Raw genomic sequence first — 6,000 nt, forward strand, 5'->3', positions numbered from 1 at the left:
GAGCCATTTTTCTTCTAATGCTTAGGATATGTTTAATGCAGTGATTGAATTTCATGAAGTTGTGGTGTGTAAAACTGTGTGTAACAATCAATTTGTGTTTAATATTTATTGGGCTTAGATATTTTAAAGCCATGCCAAGCTGACAATATAACACAGCTCAATGAAAAACAAAGGCAGAACTTGTGCATACTGTAGGACAAACAGCCAGTCATAAAGTACCATTTATTAACTGTAGATGTGAAACCTTAATGTAAACTACTTCTGACAAGTCTGACCAAGCTTGTTACACTTGTAAGTTATTACGCAACACCATGCAAGAGCTTCAGAAGATCAAGACTGTGAAAGTTATCTAAAGTAGCTACCTTGTCTTTAATTTCTTGTCACTCCCCTTAAGAGCTTAGTGCAACTTGGACCAATTAGCATGCAGCTCCACAGGAAAGTGAAGCTCATCAATAAAGCATGGCACATTATTTAGGATGCAAATGAAAGATTGATGAGTCAGTCTCCTGAAAAGACAAGTGCAGCACTTCAAAACCATCAAAGTGAACTTCATGAATTAGCCTTGAATCCTCCTCAAACTTTGGAAGAGATGTCACTTTTAATATTTCCTCTATGGCCCCTCTGTATGAGGCCACACTTCAGACAGCAGATCCGTCAGGAGATCACAGCAGTCGGGGAGGCCATCTGTGTTTATTTTCCATTAAGACTGATTCTCTCATCTCTCTTCGAGGATACACTTTATCTTATATGTGTCAATTAATTATTCAAGGGCCCATCTCACTGATGAACAACAAGTAACCTTTTATACTGTACTTAATGGTTTATATATGCTAGCATGCTAATACACGATAGAGCTCCTGACTCGTACATGCCGAACTCATTAGCATATGATACAAAATGGTTAAGCTAAAAAAAAACGATGAAAAGTCTTCCTTCAAGCCAAACACAGCGTGCTTTACTCAAATGAGGAATTCACCAGAGCTTTTTAATGCCAAATTCATGTGGCTGTGTGTGTGTGTATGTGGGTTCAAGTAATTTGCCTGCCTGATAAATTCCCTGCATGGAAGATGAGGGACCTCATGATGAGCCGTGGCTGTTCGCCCAAAACAAACACCTTACCAGAGAGTTGGGGGTGTTTCTGGGTAATCAGCCCACAGCTATAAGAACTCCTGACAGACATCTCACCAAATTAGCATTCGGCACCTTGCCTACAGCTTTGGGCAACAAATGCTATTTTTCATGTTGTGCAAATTTCATCAACAACAAGCAGGGTGAGGCTAAGTATAGATCAAAGTTCCCGAGTCCAGACGTGGCCTCGAAAACAACAGAAAAAAACACTCACACAGACGCTCAGTTTTGGGTTATTGTGTTGACACAACAAAATCTGCAACTTTTTAATATGCCTAAGAACACAGACTGTGTATTCTGTGATTCATTTAATCTGTAAATAAAAGACAGTATTCTTGTATCAAGTTGAAAGTGCCTCAGTCATGATATTTTTAGGGTGCTTTAAAGACAATCTTAGTGCATGTGGTTGAAGCAGATTCTGACAGGCTTCTGTCACATTGTCAGCCTTCCAAAGAATGTGTGAAAATGCAGCCTGTTTCTCTATCTGGTGTTGGTTAAGGTTTAAACCAAAACAGAGCTATATATAAAGAATGTGAAAAGTAGTGTACAGTCGATGGTCACTAACCAAGCATTAGCATATATACCATCATGCATTGTTGTGCAAAGCTTTGGTCTTCTCTGATACATGAGGAGCGTCACCTGGGCGCTGGTAGCTCCTCATCCACATTTCATTCTCCACTCTCTCTCTCTCCCCTCGATTTCTGATTCTATCCACTGTCCTATCTCTAAAATGAAAGCATTTAACCCCAAGCTGTTATTTACTGCTACTATTGATTCCAGGCTGGCGTTTTAGCTGTGAGACGATTATTGACGGCTGGCAAGAAAGCAAGTAGCATCTGAAATATTGTTTTTTTCTATTGGGACAATGAGTTCAATATTTAGCCCACTACAGAGAACTCCCTATGAGGTGGTTAGGAGAAGGAAGTAGGTAAAAGTGTGTTATTTTGGGCACCGTTTTTCAACCCGGCTCCTTGCATTTTGTTTCTTTGTGGCTGTACTTGTTTTTGCACCTTTTGCTGGACATTGTTGTTTTTTTCCTCTGGATATTTTCTACCATGTTACCTTTGGACTCTGATTGGAAGGCGTTTTGTTTTTCGCCTTTCTGTTGAATCGCATTCTGAGTCTGGGTCCTCACTCTTTGTGAGATTACCTCACTTGATCTTTCTATACCGTTGACCCTCGACTGATGTGCTCTTGTATGACGGATTGTCTGTAAAAGCATCTGTAAGTAAGTTAGTTCCTGGCTGCACTGCATTACCTCGAGATGGAAAAAGAATTTGGCGTATGAATCTCTGTGACAAACGATCTGTCTAAACATTCAAGTCAATACAACTTGTATTTTTGAAATGCTCCGCTGTAAGGTACAAAATGCAATTTGTTATAAATGGATAAAGCAGGTCCACTCTTATGATCTGAGGGGACGAGGGCAGGAGAAGAAAGAAAAAGGAAGGAGTAAGTTGCCCCACAGTGCAAACTCATATGTGCCTCAATACAACCTCTATCCAGCCTGTTTTGTTTATTATTCTTTTCCCTGACTTGAAATCCCCACGCTTTATCATTTCTTCCTTTTCTGCACTCATTAGGCTGCTCTTTAATTCTCATTTTATTAAATAAAACAAAGTCAGTGCGTTCATAAGAAACAGGCAGGGAGAGAAAAAAAAGAGGAACATAAAAGAGGAACACAGGATTGAAAAAACATGCATAATTCTTTTATAATAAGCTTCTGAATGAAACATTATTTCTAGCTGAATAAATTCTTGCTAATTAAATAATTGGGCTGTTAATTAGGGTGTCTGTATAAAGAGCTTGGGGGAACAAATCTGTCTCAAAACACACTGATATTTACATTTCACAATTTATTCACAATTAAAACAGCCAATTCATGGAAACATGCAGAACAGGTGATTAAATACTGTGAGTCTGAATTAAACAGCTTGTGAAGCGTACGGATTTGATTCTGCTGATGATATTTCCCTCCCTTCTTGCTGTGCTGTTTTTAAACTGTCCCCAGGTGAATTTCAAGTGAGGCCACAGTCTTGGCATGATGTGGAGGAACCTTTCTTTCCAGCTTACTGTGAAGGCGACATATTGCCAAACACAATGAGATTTAAGTCACAACACAGGCTGTGCGGAAAGTCCCAAAACAGCTGCCTTTTGTTCCACAATTTACCAAACATTTCCACTCACTCAATGAGGACAACAAACCAAATTCTCAGCTTTCATCTCAAACTTTCAGTCTAAAGGGGACGACAAAGAATGCGCCTACAAAGCTGGTATTGGCCAAACTTATGTGTACGTACAATTCTGTGTCCCTTGGGTGCCATTAGAGGAAGCGACTAGGTTGGCCTCCAGTCCCAGTGAGGGGCTAAGCTGCTGTAATTTGTGGCTTCAGAAGAGTGAGTACAGTTAGTCCCACCATGTGGCTGTGTCAGGGCCTCGCACAGCTCTGATAATGAGGCAGGTTTGCCTCATTAAAAGCCATGAGGCTGGCTCACAAAAGAGCCTGACATCAAAAGCCTCCACGCGGCCTATAGTTCGCCTCTGCACACATGCTTTGGACCACAGCACTAATGCCACAATATTAAAGTCACACAAAAGAGCCCTCCTCCTCCTCTGCTCCTTCTTGCTGTCGTCTGGCACCTCAAGGCAGCTGAATGTCCGCTTTGGGAAATAATTAATCTTTCTTTCATATATATATATTTTAAAGGACAAATAGAAGAACAGAAATGGGCTTTTAGTTTTATGTGTCAAGGTGGCGGAGACCACTGAAAGGACTGTGGTTTATAAAAAAAGGTGTGTAGATTCAGAAAAGGCAATATCAATTAGTTGGTCTTCCAATTTGGTCCAGACTGAAAAAAATTCAGCAACTATTGGTGGAATTGCAATTAAATTTGTCACACACATATTTTACATCTGAGGAGAGTTTTGTGACCTCCAGACTTTTCATCCATTTTAATCATCAGGTCAGGGGTTAACTAAGACAGTCAACATGGCAGAGATGACAAAGAAAACTTTAGTATGGCAACATTCCAATTAAAGAAAACAATAATGCTTGATATAAACCCCAAAAAGTCACGATTTAAGGTTGAGGTGATACATCTTTTGCTATTTTAAAGGCATCAAAGTGAATGAAACCAGAATGAATACATAAACAAAGGTCTACATTAGGATGTTGACTAAGTTGTCCATAAAAGTTTAAACTCAAAGACTAAACGTGTCCTCATTGCTAGTGTTTTAGATGTTTTCTCCTTGTGTGCATTGTTATCCGGTGTGTGGTTTTCTGCTGCCAATCTGATTGCCCTCCTGGGACAATCCACTTATAAGCTCCTGTGGTGTAAACCGCGATGCTACACTTAAAACAAGTCTGCCCATGTTGTACAGTGCTGCAGCCACATTTACTCATGCTGTGGGTTTTATTTCATGTTTTTGTCTGTGACAAATTCTCGATGCGCCTGTGTCTCAGGTTCATCATTCATCAAGGAGCTAAGTCCGCTTGCTTCATTTAGCCGAGCTCTCGGTTCCTGCTGCTGCACAGCTCCGCCAAAAATGAGGCGAAGCCTGAAAGCTAGTTCAGATAACTTGAGCTGCACTGATTTCACACTCGCCACCCGTCATTATCCTCAATCACCTGTTAACACCTCCTTACAATTGCAGGTCTATTTAAGCTGCAAGATTTCCGGTCCCTCCCTCTGTTCTTTCATTGCCAGCTCTGACCTGCACCTGTCCTGCACATTTGCTCAGCCCCACCTTCACCCCATCACCCACCTACCTGTAGGCTCCGACTGTTTTTTTTTTTTAAGATATCCTAACTCTTCCTTCAACCTCACCATCTTAGCTGTTACCTTCTGTTTTCTGCTTTTGGGTCCAAGAAATCTGCACCTCATGAGTAACAAACATCAACCAAGAACAAATGCTATGTTCATGTTATCTGCTGTTTCAGTTTTAGACTGAAGCTTTGCATTGACGCACCCCTCTTTTTTGCACTGCAAAGGTATAACCCAATGACCCATGTCCTTACTAGAAACACATATTCAGACTATTACAGATTTGGTAAAGATTTGTGCTGCTTTTGGAAATCAGGCTCCAGTCATTAGCATTAACATGTAGCTCAAAGAACGACCATACTTGTTCAGCTATAGGGTGTACCACTGAATGAAGGAATTGTTTTATTTTTGTATTTATTTCTTTATCTAGTCAGTAACATGAATTATTAAATTTTACTGAAAGTCAACCAAAATAAAACAGCACAGTCCAATCACATCATCAAGTGAACATGAACAACACCAAGATGACAACAGTCCAGGAGATAAGTAATGAATATACAGACAAAAAAAAGTAAATCACAGCGCCATAAACTCAAGACAGAAAAACACTAATTCAAACAAAACAACCTCATCTTCCATGACTGAACTAAACAGTCTTGTTTACGCTTTCTGCTGTGGGTCATGGCATCTTAAAATCACGTTTCTTCCCTCACGCTGGTAAATGATCAACTAATTATTAATACAACAAGGGCTATGCCTTCAGGGGCTACTGAGGGTTTCAGATGTAGACCAGAGGGATTGAACCACTTGAAACCAATAACCTTCTGATTGTAGAGCAATGCATTTTAGCTTTATTTATAACCCATCGTAAAAATAACATACTATAGAATGAACCCAAGGCCTCAAGCGCTGAAGTTTATTTACAATGATTTTTAATTTCTTGCCTAAAAATAATCTGTTGCATTAAAATCATAATAAATCATTAACAACAGTCAAGGAACACATGTCAAAAAACTCATTACAAAGCCAGATGACAGAACTAAACCCCCCATTGAAAAATCACCTTTGTTAACTAGAGCTACCAATGATTCCAATGCAGTTGCATTTC

This window comes from Labrus bergylta, chromosome 18, assembly GCF_963930695.1.
Source record: "Labrus bergylta chromosome 18, fLabBer1.1, whole genome shotgun sequence".
Lineage (NCBI taxonomy): Eukaryota > Metazoa > Chordata > Actinopteri > Labriformes > Labridae > Labrus > Labrus bergylta.